The 18,009-nt window shown below is 43.0% G+C and overlaps 1 protein-coding gene across 2 annotated transcripts in view; it reads left to right on the forward strand.

Annotated features, from left to right (window-relative positions):
• CNR1 (cannabinoid receptor 1) overlaps positions 1 to 18,009 on the forward strand; it is a 41,940-nt gene that overhangs the window by 10,676 nt on the left and 13,255 nt on the right. Inside the window, exon 1 of one of the 2 annotated variants that reach the window (XM_077304763.1) lies at positions 75 to 205. The exons of the other annotated variant lie outside the window; for it this stretch is intronic. The gene's annotated coding sequence lies outside the window, so the exon portion shown is untranslated. Of the gene's footprint in view, positions 1 to 74; positions 206 to 18,009 lie in introns of those variants that run through there. 2 annotated transcript variants of the gene reach the window in all.

The raw sequence follows: 18,009 nt of genomic DNA on the forward strand, positions 1-18,009 counted from the left end.
AAGCTCTGCAGTGTTGAGCAGAATATAAAGGGTGAATCAGAGGAGATGCATATTTAGCATAGTTAGTTTAGGGATTTCCTAATGATTTTCAGATTATGTTCTTCAGTGTCCTGATTGGCTCTACAGGAAACTTCCTGCTTTTTGAGTGCACCTCATCTCTGCTTGCCTCTGGAACAGTTGAACAAGAGAAGGACTGCAGACAACCGTTAGTTTAGGTTTCTATCTCTCTCTTTCTATACATAGTTGTTTCTCTTCTGAATTAAAACTGTTGTATTCTTTAAGTGCTCTGGTGCTTTCCCCTCTCTGCATATTCAAACTTAACTAACTCTTCATTTTGTGAAGCCTGCTTTGGGTACTTTGAACTCTCAAAATAAGTGGGTGGCAACGTGAAAGAGTTGTAACACCAGTTGTAACACCAAATATCTAGATGTCTCTCTCCAGAGGGACTCGCCTGTAAACTTCTTTTGCTGTCCTCTGCCAGCATATGAAGACTTTAAAATGTTTTTATCTGGCATGCCCTTAGTGATCCCTCCTTCCTATGTTTTAATTTTTGATTTGATGAATGTGTATTTGCTATACCATATGTGTATTTTAGTTTTTAAAATTATTTTGATGATGTTTTTCAAGGTGTGTTTTTATTATGTATGTTTTTGATCTGTTCAGTGTCTCAGTGGGCTGAATCAGGGCAGAATGATTGGATCTAAGTTTTAAAAATGAATGAATAAATCCAATGAGGTAGGTTAGGCTGAGAGTGACTGGCACAAGTTCACATAGTGAGTTGTCATGGCTGAGCAGGGATTTGAACCTTTGTTTCCCAGATCACTGACCAATTTTGTACAATGCAACTGCTCTTAACCACTTCTGAATTCAGTAAGGACGTAAAAGGCAAATACAGCTTGGTTAGTGTGAGCCATACAAATGTAGCTGAGGCTTGATCCTTCATCTGGACACTGGCATTAGATTTTTTTTTTTGAAAAAGTATATGTTATTAATCATAAACAGCTGGTGTTTTATGATAAATTCTATGGCATTCATTTACAATTGTGTGTGAGTTTGCACTAACATGACCCTGCCATTAACTTAAGCTGAGCGGTATGTTAAAAGTGCACACTGTGGATACAACTGCAGAGTCTGTTTTATAGGTACACATAGCTGACAGCTTTGCATGCAGAAAATATGTTTACATCTGCTTCCAACTGACTTTATGAATACACACTTAATAGAAGCAAATGTGATATGAGCTAACAGGCTGCCCTCAAAGAAAAATGAGTTTCATAACAAATGAAATGTATCTAAATAAGAAACTCATAAGAAGAATTAAATAAAACTGTATGTATTTAACAACTTTAATATTGATATTTCTTTTACAAATATGCGTAGGAGCTTTCTCCCTGTAGGAAAAGGTACCAATAGTTATACTTATGTAATGCTGTCACCCTTTCTCCACCATCACTTATTCCTGCTTGGCTTTTGCATCGTATGAGCACACGATTGGTTTACATTGCCTGATGTTTTGATTCTAGTTTTTGTGTCTTTGTTTTTTTTAGTTCTGGGATTAATATTTTAATTTTTAATGTTTTATAGTCTTATAAAACTATAATGTGTTAAATTAATGTTTTAATAGTTTTAAAATGTGACTTTATTATGTATGTTTTAATTTGTTAACCACCTTGATGGCCTTTGTAAGAGCAGAAAGGTAGGCTATGAATTTTGCATGAAATAAATATACTGAGTCAGACTGTTGGTCTGTCATGATTAGTATTGCCCATTCTGACTGGTAGTGGCTCTCCAGGTTTTTTTCATCACTTCCTCTTCTTGAAGATTTTGGGGATTGAACCCAAGAATAAATGCACTTAAATGTTCAGCCACTGTGCCACAGCCACTCCCCATTACCCCTGTGCAGTTTTTATCCTGATATGGACCTCTGTTGAATATGTTCTACACATTACATTCCTTTCACTGGCAGAAATGAAATCAGTGGGAATTAAATACATGATATTAATGACTGGATTATACCTTCCCATAATAAACTCTTGGAGCCTTGTCAAGGGGGCATTTATGAGTTTAAGAGCTCTTTTGTTTTGCAGAATCATGTGAAGCCCAGAACTTGAGTACCACCCTTTTTATTTATTTTTGTGGACCAACTAATTCTTCATGTTCTGTTTCCTAATGTGTTCATATATTGGAAATATATTCCTCTGAAGAACTACTTCACATTACACAGTGATAAACATGGGTTTACAAATTCTTGTCCCTTAAGAGTTCCTTTCTCTAAATCTCTTAAATCTAGCAACCTCAAAAACAAGTTCAGAAATAGCAGCTGCTTCAATGCTGCAGATAAATGATTCATAGCACACTGCTAAACAGAGTTACATCCTACTAAGTCTGTTGAAGTCATTGGGTTTAGAAAAGCGTAATAAGTCTGTTTAGGATTGCTTTCTCAGTGTCGGAACATGCCATGGAAATTATGTTCCTTTATTATGCAGGCAGTGGGGAAAGCATTTGAGAGAAAAGACAAACGACATGCCACTTTAAAAGATCCAACCTTCTTGGCTGGAACATGGGAAAACTGCATACCAATATTCACCAAATTGATTGGGTCATTTAAGTATTACAGAAGTAGAAGGGAGGGCATCAACAAATAGATAGAATCACTTTTGTTTGTTAGGGATTTGAATGTTATTCCAGCCATACAAGATATGTATGGAAAAGCTGGCTATTGGTATAATAAATACATATCTGAAAAAGCAGGCTATTTCTTATGGATGCTCATCTGTAACTATTAGTGATTTTAACATTTGAGAAAAGGCACTAAGGGCGGATTGCTCTCTGGGCCAGTGCCCAAGACACATCCGGTGTCCGGACACCGCTTTCAGCTGAGCAGGCCAATCTGGGCGCAGACAGCAAAGCTGGCTACACCCAGATTGGGCTGGACATGAAGCACACTCGCAGCCTCGTTGGCCAGATGCTCCCCAGCCATGGAGGATGGTGGACCGGCAGTGCCCTGACCAGGCCGCCACTCCAGATGCCTGCCAGCCTGGCCACCTGTTCCCAACCTCACCCATGCCACCTGCACCGCAGGCAGGTATGTGGTGGAGGCTGGTGGTCCCACTCCGCCCTTCCCAGGAGGGCAGGAGACCAGGACCACTGTGGCCAGCGTAGCCTACCACTCCAGCCGCCCACCAGCCCGCACGCTTGCTGGCCGCTTTGCCAACACCAACACCGCCCCACCCAGATGCTGCGGCCACTGTGCCTTCCCCCCGCTAGTGCCCATTGCATCGCTCCATGCAACAGGCTTTCTTGCTAGTAGTACAATAAACAAGGATAGAAAGACATCACAAATTCAGAACCTAAGATAACTAACATAGTGATAACAGAATTTGGGGTGTCAATGTTCTGGGATAGTTATAAGTATTGAAGACTAAAGACTGAACAGAGTACTCATGTATGAAGAGAAGACCTGAGTGGGTTTTTTTGTACCCTACTTCTTACTACCTGGAGTGTAAATGGCTTACAATTGCCTACTCTTTTTCTTCCCACAACAGACATCCTGTGAAGTAGGGGAAGTGAGAGAGATCTGGGAGAGCTGTGACTAACCCAAGATCCCCCCTGACTTAATGTGGAGAAATGGAGAATCAAACTTGGTTCTCCAACTTAGAGGCCACTGTTCTTAACCACTACACCAAGATGGCTAGTTTACTATATGTTCTTCCCCATATCCTTACCAGTTGGGAGGATGATATAGAACACCAAACTATCTCAGGGTGACAGAATTCATGCTGAATTCTGTTCATGGAACATTTACTTCCTGTCTTCTTTTCTTCTTAAGTCTCCTGAACTCCTGGAAAGTTATTCCAGAGCACTGAGAAACATTTCAGAATAGCATGGGACAGGGAGTTTTACCTGGATGGGAAATCCAGAGATTCCTTTTTTGATGAGTGGAAGTATTTTTCACTCATATAACAGTCCCTTTGAATCCAAACCACTGAAAATCTGAGTTTAAGCATGCCTAACTTTGCTGGATCAGGGCCAGAAGCTACCAAGTGGCCAGAAGTTAGCAAAACACTTGCTTTTAAAATAAGTGTTTTATTATATTTTACATGATGATTACAGAACAGCTAGCATGTTAAAAGGCGACGTAGAACATTGGAAATATTTATTAAAATATGAGCTGTATGGGTCTAATCTAATCAAATAAATATATAAAATAAATTTATACCCTGCCTTTCCTCATGCATCAAGGCAGCTTTAATAATATGTATTTTTATGTAGACATTAAACAAATTGTATATGTCCAAATTCACCTTTAATTTACCATAAATGTAACAAAACTTCTTGTAAATTAGGAAAATACTACAACATAGTGAAAAATTAAACAAATGGGCTTAATTGTTGTTTTTTGTTTCCTTGTATCATTAGCACTTGGTAGCATCAAAAAACGCTTGTTACTTGTACATGATCCATCCCCTTACTGGCCCACTTCCACATTCTTTCGTTATTTCAAGTTCTCCCTTCCTCTTTGTCCTCCTTCACCCTGCACTTCCATTCTACTATTTTCTTTGTCATCTTTCACATTCCTTCCCCTTTCTCTGCTCTTTTTTCTCTCTTCAGTCTCTCTGTCCTTAACCCCTACCTCATTACTGCAAGTAGATTCAAGGTATGCTAATGAAGAGATTGTGGTGGTAAAGGGATGGAGGGGAAGAGCTAATCTCTAGCCATCTCCCACAAAGTCTAGTTAGTAGTTGCAGTTTAAAGGGTAGGTGCCTGCTTGAAGCTACATTGCTATGACAACAGCTCCACTACCTGTAGAAAGGTAAAGAGGAAAGAGAAACTCTCACTATGAAAAGTGAAAGAGAAGTGCCAGAGAAGACAAGAAAGGCGTGGTGGGAAGAACAGAGGATTTAAAATCTTTTGTTCTTCCCCATGAAATCCCACCCATTCTCCCAGTATCAGCCATATTTAGAACATCACCTCTCATGTTCACACAAACTTTAGAAAACATGCATGTGTAGGGTTAGGATTACCCCCCCCCCCCACACACACTGCCACAGTGGCCATCTTTGGGTTGGTGCCTGGGTTGCTCTTGCTTCAAGTTCTGAATGTGTCCAAGAGCTTAAGAACTATGTCTACAAAGTACAAGGTTCTTATTACAGATTACAGCTTGACAGGTTTTGGTATGCTCCGTGCTGCTTGGTCTGGACTGAAGCCCAGCAGGATAAGAGATGTTGGAACTATAGGAATTTTGTGAGTTCATCTTCTGTCTTCTAGTGCAGCCCCATGTTGGAACATGGCCATGAATCCTAAAAGCTCCTAAAATGCGGGACCCCTGGCCTTTGGTTCAGGCACGTGCTTGGCTTTTCACACTTCATGTCATGTGCTCTATGGGTAGGATGCCCCTCTCCCTCAGTTCCCTTTTTGCTGCCACATGAGTTAGACACTCCTAGTGATTGCTTTATTGCGAAAAGGTTTTTATTCACACTTTTTTGTCTTTCACTTCTTGGTGGGTGGACAGTTCCTTTACTGAGGAATAGTTGCTCTGGAGATGTTTTTCATACTTGGCTTGTGGTTCCTGATGACTGTGTGACCAAGATACCCATTTCATTATGTTTGCTGTGTTTAGGCAAGTCCCACAATGTGAGCATCTGTGAGACTTGTCAAGGATTTATGGTAAAAGCTTGATCTGCTAGAGCAGTGGTTCTCAACCTTGGGGCTGGGGCCCCATTTGGGGTCACCTGACCCCTTCCCTGGGGTTGTCAGGTTGTCCACCACCATGGTGGCAGGCAGCAGCTTGTGGAGGTGTGTGGTGGTGGGCAGTGGCGGGTGGTGGAGGCAGAGGCAGAGGCTGCCTCCATGCTGCCTCGATTGTTGTGTTGCATGCATGTGCACATGCATTTCCAGTGCCCTACTATCTCCTTCTGCAGCTGCCTAGCCTGCCTGGAGGGTCGTGCTGGTGTCTGCCGAGGAATGCACCAAAACGCTTCACTCAGCTGTTTCAGAGCTGACAAGAAAGCTACCCCCTCCCCTCATGGGTCCAAAGTTGCCCCATCCTGCATGACTCAGTTTGGCAAGCCATGCCTGCTCTGCAGTAGGGCCGCCATGGAACCCCCTGTGGTTAAAAGAAGGGAGAAAGGAGAGGAGCATCCTGCCAAGGGAGCAAAATGCACACTCAAGCCTGGCCTGGAGTGGGACAGTGAGCAATGTGGAAGTGGTGGGGGCAGCAGCAGCAGCCCCCTCCCCTGGGCAGGGCCCTCGTCCCCCTCCAGTCACCTCATGCAGGGGGTTGTCCATGGCCATGGCTGGGGTGCTGGTGGAAGTGCCTCTGCAGCGCTAGCTGGCAGCTCCTCCGGCTGGGTCCCCACTGGGCTTCGGCACCAAAGTTGGGGTTGCGGCAAAGAAAAGATTGAGAACCACTGTGCTAGAGCCTCCCAGATAAAAGTGGCATTTTGAAAGTGGGTGCTATCATTGTCACTCCCACTGAAACCAGGTCCAGATGAATCAATTTGGTGAATGAATCTATCAGCTCCACCTGTACAAGTACCAAAACTGATCTGATCCATCAATTTAATCAAGAGTTCCCACTCCTAAGCCTTCTCCTCTTCTGTAGTAGAGGCTAAGCTGATGGCCTCAGTTTCATTAGTGTCAAGTTCAAAGGACTTGGCTTGGTCTACATCCTCCTAAGAAGCCTAAAAAAGGCTAAGCACAGGTAGAAGAGGGAGTCAGCTGCTAAGTCTACCCAATCACCTATTACTCAACCTAGCTCTGAACAGGTACAGGTCCCTCCTCAAATACTATCATGTGACCTAGAGAGGCTTCCGTCATTCTTGGAGGTTAGTGGTGATGGATCCCAGATTCAGGCTAGTCAAGCGGGTCCTCCTGTGGATTACAGACCTCCGTTAATCTGGTGCCCAGTGAATCATACCCGGACATTTACTGTATCACCAACCTACTCAGTTGAGTGGGGTTACCAGTTTAGAGGCCTGGAACAAAGGCAGTTTTTGATCTCCCTATAGATCTGGGTTTTCCATATTTCCGAGAATAAGATGTGTAGTCTGTGGCATCTTGTTGTGAATCCAATTCAACATCTGAATTGCTGCCTCATGACACAGTGGGTGATCCCTCTTCTGCTTTCCCCAGTGAGGTTCTAAGTTTCTATGGGAAGCAGATGCTACATATGGCAAAGGCCTTGAAGATCAAGGTCTCAAAGGCTGAGATGAAATTGAGGGATAAAAGCTGCTTATATTACAATGCTGTAGAGTTTCCATGTTTTAGAGGGCTGAATGAATCTAGCCACCACAAGCTGACATTGATACAGGCAGTACCTAAGAAAATAGAGACATTGCACAAAATCCTGCAGGATTCAGGAAGTTTCCTATAGAGACGTACTCTGCCATCCTCTGTTGTCATGGAGGACATAAAAAACCAACAGCGTCAAGGGCAGCACAGCATCCCTGTGGATCAAAAGGACTGTCAGATTGATGGTATGGTCCAAAATATATGCTCCTTGGCAACATTGAACTTCAGAACAGCTAACTACTAGACGCTCGTGGGTGCTTATCAATTATGCCTTTGAGAGATTTTGACACCAGATCAGATGTCATTTTCCAATCTGATAGACAGAGGCTATTCACTTATGGTATCCAAGTAGAAAATTATTGCTGACAAATATTTGATTAAAGTTGATACCCATTCCATAGCATCAGGTATTGTAATTTAATTGCACTCATGGCTCTGTGGGAAGGACTTGCCCTTTGAAGAGACATCTTGCCCATGGCAAGGAATTTGGGGGTGATTCTGGATGCCTCCCTATCGATGGAGGCACAGGTCACAGGGATAATGCTCATGGCATTTTACCATCTTCACTAGGCACAGCTACGAGCGCGTTACCTACCTCCGGAATTTTTGGCCACAGTGATCCATGCGACGATCACCTCTAGATTGAACTTCTGTAACTCACTCTACGCTGGCCTACCCTTGTCCTTGATCCAGAAACTCTATCTGGTACAGAATGAAGCTTCTGGGGTCCTCACTGGTTCATCTTGGAGGATCCACATTGGCAGCTGCATTGGTTACCGGTTATGTTCAAGGTTTTGGTTCTGACCTTTAAGGCCATATGAGGCTTGGGCTGGACTATCTGAGGGACCGCTTGTCTGCTAATGCCCCCCGCAAGGCTTTTCAATCTGTAGGTGCTTATCTTAATGGTTGCTGGCCCCAGAGAGAGATGCCTGGCCTCAACCTGGCCAGGGCCTTCTTGGTCCTGGCCCCAACCTGGTGGAATGAGCTCCTGGGAGAGCTGAGGGCTCTAACAAAGCTGTCAGAGTTCCACAGGGCCTGTAAGACAGAGCTTTTCCACCAGATCTTCAGTTGAGGTCGGGTTTGTTAAGATAAATGGGCCCCCTCAGGCTATTCCATCTGACAAAACCCCTTCGTGGACAGTTGTGTGGAGGCTGGAGTATTTTGCTTTCTACCATCTTGTGTTGGTGATTTTTATAGTTTCAAGGTTTTAAGGGGGATATCATAGGGTTTTATGGGGTGTTATTTTGTGATCCACCTTCAGTCCAAGGAGGAAAATGGACTATAAATAGAATAAACAAATTGTTATCCAAATCAATTAATGATGTTCTGATCAATGTAAAAAAGAACCAGAAAATGGCCAGTGTGTGTGTGTGTGTGTGCTCTGTCAGGTGCCAGACCTCGGTTCCAGCCTCACCAACAGCATCATGAGGGTTTCTAACAACTGTACCAGTATCCTCCTAGGGGGCTTTTTGTCCTCTCTGCAGGATGGGGAGTACTAGACAGAGGTTTAAGCAGAACCCACATAGATATTTCTGATTTACCATTGGTGTGGTTCTCAAGGTGCTGCTATTTAAGGAGAGGTTATCCAGTTTTGCATTAGCATGAAGTAATAGCGCTAATGACACTTGGGTTCTTAAAGTGGTTTCCAATGGTTACCTGTTATAGTATCTATCAGTTCTTCCCTGTTAGCTAAATTGCCACCAGACAATCTTTAGATTTTGCTAGTGACTGTGCTTCAGGAATTTATTGTTAAAGAAGGGGTTACTCCATGTTGCCTCCCCCCCCCTCTTTTCAGCCTGCTGTTATGTCCGGGAATTTGGGCTGGATAGTCAATGCAACCCATTGAGAAGCAGGCTCCTGTGGGCTGCCTTGTGGTCAGCTGGCCACAAAAGGGCAAGATCCTTTTCCAATGCTTGCCATGCTCAATGTTGAATAAAGGCTGAAGCCAAATATTTTATGCCGAATTATGGTTGTCAGTGACTTCAGTAGGCAGTCAATATCCCCCTGCAAGGCAATGACTATGCTCCTGGTCTCTTAAGAATCCAATTCTGGATTCACAATACCTTACTGTTGATGGCTGCAAAGGTGTTCACATAATGGATGGTGGCAGTGGTTGCCTATCATAGAGAAAGGGGCTGTTCTATATTTCCACATTTAGATGATTGACTCTTAATAGCTGAGTCCACAGAACAGTGGACAGAGATGGTACATCTTATGGTGGAGACTTGTCCCCTGCCTAGTGGAATGAGTTCCCCGACAACATCAGGGCCCTAATGGAACTAACACAGTTCCATAGGATCTGCAAGATGGAGCTCTTCTACTTGGCTTGAGTTGAGGCCAGTTTGGACAAGCGAGCACATGAACCCTCCCCCTGCTGTAATCCAGATAACTCTCACCACCTGCCCCAACAAGAAGAACTCTAATGGGGATGTCACCAACTGTTCAGTTGATTTAACTGTTTAATTGCTTTAATGATTTTAATTGTTATTTTATCCATCAATATTGTATCGCCCTGAGACGGCAGGCCGATAGGAGTGGTTTAGAAATCTAATAATAAACAAACAAATCTCACCTAACCCTTTGCAAAGTGCCCTGTTTGTTGTAGAAGTATTGAATTCTGTCCAAGGGACAGATTTCCTTTCCAGAGACAACAGTTTCTATTAAATCTTTAGTCTATCAGTTTTTGGAGCAGCATTAGCTGTCAGTGAAGAGCATCCAATGCTTATTAGAATTAATGGACTTGAACACGGGAGTCATTCTGACTGCTCGGCTACAAATGCAGAGTCCTCATATTAGTTATGTGAAAAGATTTAACCTGGAGGCTCATTCCTCGGAATGAAGATTTTCTGTTCCCAGACAGATTATATATTCACTGAGGTGGTGGTGGTTGGATGAGAATTTGTTCCAAGGGCTGCAGTTTGAGTTCTGGTAACCACAGTGCACCCTCACTATAAATGCATCTCTTATGGGTTGGGGAGTTCACTGTAATAGCCTGATTGTCTGGGGCTGCTGGGTCCAGACCCAAGGGATTTTATACATCAATATTTTGAAACTGCACAGTGTGTTGTGCCCTAACTTCCTTTACAGATATGGTTTGTTGCAGGAGAGTGCTTGTACAGATGGACAACTTGGCCACGATGTACTATATCAGCCAGCTTGGTGTAGTGGTTAGGAGTGCGGACTTCTAATCTGGCAAGCCAGGTTCGATTCTGCACTCCCCCACATGCAGCCAGCTGGGTGACCTTGGGCTCTCCACGGCACTGATAAAACTGACCGAGCACTGATATCAGGGCTCTCTCAGCCTCACCCACCCCACAGGGAGTCTATTGTGGGGAGAGGAATGGGAAGGCAACTGTAAGCCGCTTTGAGCCTCCTTCGGGTAGAGAAAAGTGGCATATAAGAACCATCTCTTCTTCTTCTTCAACAAACAGGGTGACACAGGCTCAAAGGCTCTGTATGCAAATGCTGTAGCACGTGGGAGTTTGTCTTAATAATGGATACCAGACTGAGAGCCATACACATTGTGTGATCCCTCAGTATGAGGGCAAATACCCTGAGCAGGGTATATATCACAAGCTACAAATGGGCCATTAATCCCATTTATGTCAGGGAATTTTTTGATTGTTGGGGGTATCCAAATGTAGACCTATTCGCTAGAGGGGAATTGACAAAGGCTCTAATCTTTGGCTCCCTAGTTGGAAGCAATTCAGGTTTAGTAGGGGATGCATTCTAGTTCCAATGCCTTTTCCCTATTCCTGATTATCAGCAGAGTAATAGGGAAAATGAAAAGTGGGGGACCAGGGGTATTCTGGTTGCCCCATTCTGGCCAGGCCAAATTTGGTTTACAGATGGCCAAGGGAGTACACCTGCTCCAAGGGGACATTTTGGCACTACAATGTTAGGTGTGCTGTACTTTATTATTTAAACAGATCAAAGTCATGTAGGAAGTCTAATTGACTTTTAGTCTGTTATTAGGGCCTGAAGAAAAGGAAAGCAGCACCAGAGCAGATGATATCACAGTGGGTGACATCAGCCATTAGGTCTTGCTATTGAGTAGCAAGTGTTGATTGTCCAGAAGGACTCTATGCTCATTCAACTCGAGCTGTTGCCACATTTGCAGCACAGTTGCAAGGTCCCATTAATGGACATATGTAAAGCTGCAGCCTGGTCAAGGGATGACCAGATAGCATTGGACCAAATAATGGAGCCTGATGTGGGGAAAACAGTCTCACCCTGCCTCCAGACAAGCTTGAAGCTCTCTACTGGTCCCAGTGTGGAGCTGCAATAGAAGATGGAAGATGAAAACAGCAGCTGCTGTTCATTGATCTCTTATGTGTAGACAAGCATTCCCTACCTACTCACCTTTGTGGTGAGTGCTCAAAAATAAATGAATAATACTTCTAATACATAGAGATATACTGTTGGGCCTTAGGGCTTTGTTTATGGTGAGAGCTTAAGGTGGCATGGGGAAACTGAGAGAAAGGGGTATCCTGCCCATAGAGAACATGATGCTCAAAGCATCAAAGCATGAGCCAGCTTCAACAGGTGAAGCACTCCCATTTTAGGGGCTTTTACAAGCTAGGAAGAAAATTTCTATGGCTGGTTTGCACAGCCACAGTCCCAGTGTGTGTCTCTGCAGAACATGTCGATAAACAACAGCTACTGTTGGTGTTTTAAACAGTTTCACATACTGTTTCATGTTGTAAAGTGGATGTTGTGTCTTAGAGCTGATTTTCAACTGATTTTCAGGGCACAGGATATAATCTAATGTAATAATAATGAGCATATCAGTATGAAAATCAGCACAACACAGTTTTTCCTGGTCTACAAAACTGACATAATTTGTTGTAGTGGAAAAGGGCATTGTATGTATAATGGAAGACAGAGTGCATTCTATACAGTAGCACCCTTAGACTTCCCCGGAGCATCTAGCTGGTCACTGCTGGAGAGCTAGACTTTGACAAGATCCAATATTTTATTCTTTTACATTTAAACTATTAAATGTATACAGGAAATTTAGCTTTCACAGACAGCAATAATGACCCAGTAACAGCCTAAAATTAGCATGCTTTGAAATATTTATTAGATTCATTTGTGAAATCCAATTGCTCAGAGCAGATGAACTTTGTATGGGGATAGTTAATCCTGTCCTGTCACAGCTGTAAATTGAACAGCCATTGCATTCTTTTTAAAGATAAGTAAATCTATTGTCTGCATCATGATTCAAACAAGCTTGTCCTTTCAGGGTTTTTTTATTATTATTGGCTTTTTCTAAGAATTTTGGGGAGATTGGAAAGGCTCTGTCCTCAGCAATCTCGTGAGAAATTTTCCTTCTTGCAATGCCTCCATTCCAATATTTGGCATCATCACAAATTCCATTTCACCTTCCATTCTGCTCACTGTTTAGATTATAGTTAAAGGTAAAGGTATCCCCTGTGCAAGCACCGAGTCATGTCTGACCCTTGGGGTGACGCCCTCCAGCGTTTTCATGGCAGACTCAATACGGGGTGGTTTGCCAGTGCCTTCCCCAGTCATGACCGTTTACCCCCCAGCAAGCTGGGTACTCATTTTACCGACCTTGGAAGGATGGAAGGCTGAGTCGACCTTGAGCCGGCTGCTGGGATTGAATTCCCAGTCTCTTGATCAGAGCTTCAGACAGCATGTCAGCTGCCTTACCACCCTGCGCCACGAGAGGCTCATAGATTATCGTTAAACGCTTATATATGCATTGTATATCAAGAAAAATTGGCCTGCAGATTTCTTGAAATTGTATCAGAAACTTTGCATAAATTAACTTTCTTCACAGCACAGCACGCTAATCTCTCACTTTATTCTTTGTTTTCCAACAATACTTTATTCCTTGATCAACACAAGTGGCTGGTTTCAAAAGCAAATGCAAACCAAGGTTGCAAAGACACTTCTATACATGAGTTCCAATCATGTCTCAGAGAAAATACAAAGTTAGCCACTAATCATCATTTGTTGGATACAGGTGTCATGGGGCAGCTATGCTTAAATGCATTATTGTGCAAGGGTAAGGAAATCTCTGCATGATAGTGTATGATGGAAATAGAGATGAATAAACTGTAGCACTGACAAGATGTTCTTGATCTCCAAACTATGTTTGAGAATGAGTCTAGCTTGTATTCTGAAGCTCAGTGTTTTTTTTTTTAGTTGACCATGGTCATTATATAGGGATGAATAGGTCATTGATATCTGTAACCGCTCAGTGAACGGTAATCATATTTGGTTAAGGGTCTGGCAGAGAATGGACAGGGCTGGTCTGGGTGAGATCCCAATCGGAAGGTGCAAAGCGCCTTCCGATTGGGCCCTCACCTACCTGCCCCCCACCCATGGAGCCTTAGGACTAAGTGGGTGGTAGGCAGTTCTGACAGGGCCTGCCCACCCGGCCCAGCCAGGGGCAATCTGGAGACATCACTGCCAGTCTGCCCCTGACCACCGTAGGGAGAGGAGGTCAGTAGGGCTGCCAAGGGGGATGAGAACAGAGGCTTGGACAGACTGTGCCAGCCCTTTTCGCCCCAAGGCTGTCCTAACTGTCATGTCCAACTGTAACTTTCCTCAGAACAGTGACAGAGCTGGCAGGAGCCTGCAGAGTGCTCCCCCTCCCCCCCCCCCTTCAGGCCTGCTGCGAAGGAGCCTCTGATGGCCCCTGACTGAGGGGAGAGAGATCTTTCTGAGAGCAATGCAGGGGGTCTGAGGGCATGGGTGTTGGCATTCCTTTTGAGGGGGGGGAGCTTTCCCCTTCTGCCAAACAACTGGCTGACAGGGAGGCCAAAGAAAAGCCCCTTCTCATTTAAAGTACTGCTCTGGCCGGGGGCTAGACACAGCCAAGCCATGTGAATTTCTTCTTCACAACTCTCTGCAGATTTGAAGCCTACTGCACAGCATTATTCTGCAGATGAAACTGGATGCTGTTGCGGAGGTTCTTTTGTCTCCTGTTTCATCCGCATAACAACCCTGTGCAGTTGGCCTCAAGTCTTTCAATGCAACAACAACCTGTGTGGGAGGCCTTAAATGTTTCTTCTCTACCATAACCCTGTCCAAAGTAGCCCTTTCTGCCTGGGGAGCTGATCTTTATACTCTGAAGATGAGCTGTAATTCCAGGAGCTCTTCAGCCCCCACCTGGAGGTTGGCTACCCCAAGGTTATCAGTATTCCTGGAGGTTTGGAGGTGGGACTTCAAAATCATACAATGCTTCGTCTGGCCTCCTAAGTAGCCATTTTTGCCTGCAGAGCTGATCATTATAATCTAGAGATGAGCAGTGATCTAGATACTATGGTAGAGGCTTGCAGACTGCAGTTGGGGTGGGGGAATTGTGCAGGTGTGTCCCTCCTGTGCAATGGGCTATGGCTAGCCCTTACCAGCAACTGTTTGTATTCTGGGGCCCAAACAGGCAGACAGACCAGCATCAGTCCTGTGAGTCTGGAAAGTGCAGGAAGATCTAAGTAAAGAATATTTACAGCCTGAAACTGTAAATAGTGAACAAGTAAATGGATGGAGAGACATGGGAACTGAAGTGATTTTTCAAGCTTGGCCTGGCAAATAAAAAAACAGTATATAAAATCTTACTAAGGTCAAGATTGCTGTGCACAGAGAGACCTCATCTTAGGGTTGCCAGCTTCCATGTGAGGCTCTCTATCCTACTTCCGGGGAGTCTGCTATGAGGAGAGGAAGGGAAGACGATTGGAAAATGCTTTGAGACACCTGAGGCCTGCTGGGTCACTGTGGCCCATTCCCAGTTCTCTCAGATCTCTCACAGCCTCACATCCCTCATAGGTCATCTATTGAGGGGAGACAAAAGGAAAAGGTGTTTGTAAACCGCTTTGAGACTCCTTTGGGTAGTAAACAACACGGTACAAAAAACAGTTATTCTAAAGAGCAACCATGAAAGAAGCATGTGGGCACATAACATTTGATCAACAGTGAAAAAATGGAGACAGAAGGAGCAGGGTGGACATCTGTGTATTGTGACTACCCCATGTGTATTAGGGCAGGGGGACATTTCAATGTCTATGGCCTAATTCACACAAAAAGGGAAAGGAAGCAGAACTGGGAGGAATTGGTTGCCATGTAATGTCCCCCTAAGAAGAATGTCCAGTCTGATTTTCCTTTCACATATCTGAAGACATGGCTCTGTAACCACTATGCCATAATTCCCAAACGTCAGTCCTCTCCCACACTCAGTGAATATTCCAAACCACAGGTTTTTGACACCCATCTCTTCACACCCATGCCCTCATTTGTCACCATGCCACCACAACCTCCCAGACAACACACACATTCAACCCCATGCCCTTACAAACTGAACAACTCCTCCCCTACCTCTTCCCACCGTCAAGCTCTAGCTCCCGTTGTATTCCTGGATATAATGGGCTTTGCCCCTAGTAATCATCATATAATCAGGTCATTCATATAATCATGGGATTGTCCAAAAGCAGATTCATGTGTACCCAGGGCATAATTCACTCAACAACTTATTTTCTGAGATGCAGAAGTGATCCGTGACAGCTGCTTTACAATTGAAGGGCATGGATACAAAAGAAATTTGCAGGATTTAATCTTATTCCATACCTGTAATTTTTCTAACTGTGAAGTTGTGACCTATCTTTGCTGCTCCCTATTTATTTATGTAGCTCTTCATAAATGAAACAAGTTGTGCCAAAAGCAGGAGAGGAAAGTCCTATATTTCTCATCAGTTTGGTGTTGTTTGAGATTCTGCTGTCATGGACTCTGTATCCACATGCTTTTCTCTTAATCTTTCTGATTTATAAGAGGTTGTAAGTCATTAGAGAGTTAGCTATTCATTCAGATTACAATCCTCATTATGGCCACTTATAGTCCCTCCTTGCGTCCTGCCATGTAGAGGCAATTGCATGGTTGAGCAAGGTGCTATATGCCTGACACGTAAGAATGGGACTGAAGTTCACCTAAGGGGATAACTTTCCCTTTCATTTTTAGCACCAAATTATGAATATAGGAAGATCTAGTACAGATGAGGATATAGAAAGGGAACACTACTGGTTTGTGCTGTTGTCTCATTGTGTCCTCCCACTTACACCAACATTGCAGTTTTAATTTCCCTTTTCATTTTTTCATTTTTCAGTCTTTTTGTTTGCTTTTTTAAAGTTCTGCTACTGTATCGTTCAAACTAAAAAAAGAGCATCAAGCCTTATTTTTAAAACTAGTGAACATGAAATCCTGCCCCACCACATACAACAGTGCACTACCATTTTATAACACTTCTTAGTTAATTTAATACCTTAGAAGCTGCACATGCTCCCACTCCTGTGCAGGCGTATACTTCTCCCCTGATTTCCTTTACAGCAGCAATCAAGATTCTGGCTTTCTTCCATGTTCCACTCATCATCCAATTTGGAAATATGATATAGCACTACTGGCATTAAGTCATGCCAGCGTGGACATAGCACTATGAAATTTTATTATTATTATCTGGAATTGACCCAAGGCATGTGCTACATAGTCCAGTCAGTCAGCTTTCCAATATGAATGTTTCAAGGTACATAATGTGCTTGGTATAAAAGATTTCATTGTCATTTGAATGTCTGTTTTCCTTAAGCTTTCATTTTAAAATCCAACTTTTAAAAAATAGGTGCATCTACACACATTGCCAGTGATTTGCAGTTATGTTCTTTCTGCTATAAAACAAAAACAAAATTCCTGTCAGTTACATCATCCAAAGTCTAAAGTCTGCAACTAATGTACTTTCTAGTACTCTCACAGAATTTTTCTTTTCAAAGTACAATAAATTAAAAATTACTGTAATAATCTAAATGCAGAAATACAGGAGCAGGAATCATTGAAATGCAGGTTGAGATTTGCTTGTCATGATCCCATTAACCAGGATATAGGCACAATATGTGCATGCAGAGTTGTATTTTGTAGAATTCCCTACGGATCCCCCCTCTCCCCCCAAAAAACACAGAAAATCTGGAGGTTTTATTTGTGTTTATTTACATTTGAATAACCTTTTGTTTTTACAGTGAGAAAATATGTAATTAACATCAGTTGACTAGCAAATCTCTATAATTTTGTCTCTGAATTGTTTATTTGCATGAAAACTTTAAGAACCTGTCTTAACTTTCTCTACAATTTAATGATTAAAGCCTACTACAGAAAAATAAGGCTGTTATAGAAAAAAGCTGAGTTGATTAAGTTTAAACAATCGTTTTAACTGGAAAAGTCTTGTTAACATTTCTTTTGTATTATAGGGGAATAAGATTGTAGTGCCCTATACTTGCTTTGTATCTGGTAAAAAAATTGGCATATATTCCCTCAGGGTTGACTATAGGTTAGTGAACAAGAAATTAATTTTATTGCCTCTTTGTATTATCAAACCCGTTCTGAGCATTTGTAAATGAGTTATATATTAAACCCATGCTGAGTCTTAGAAATCACAGCTCTCAGTTCCAGCTGCTCAAGGACCGAGTGTTTGATTATTTATTCCAAAATTTTGCCAGCTACAGATGCCAAGCTGATGGGTTGATAATTACCCGGATCCTCCTTTTTCCCTTTCTTGAAGATGGGGACATTTGCCCGCCTCCAATCGTCTGGCACCTCACAGGTAGGCAGAACAGCGAGGGTAGAGAGATGAATGGAGTTTGGTAAGCAGAGCAATGAGATAGCAGTGAGACAAAAGGATACTGAAAGGTAGAATGTCACAAGCCAGAGGACTAA

The sequence above is a fragment of the Paroedura picta genome, chromosome 1 (assembly GCF_049243985.1).
Source record: "Paroedura picta isolate Pp20150507F chromosome 1, Ppicta_v3.0, whole genome shotgun sequence".
NCBI classification, from domain to species: Eukaryota; Metazoa; Chordata; class Lepidosauria; order Squamata; family Gekkonidae; genus Paroedura; species Paroedura picta.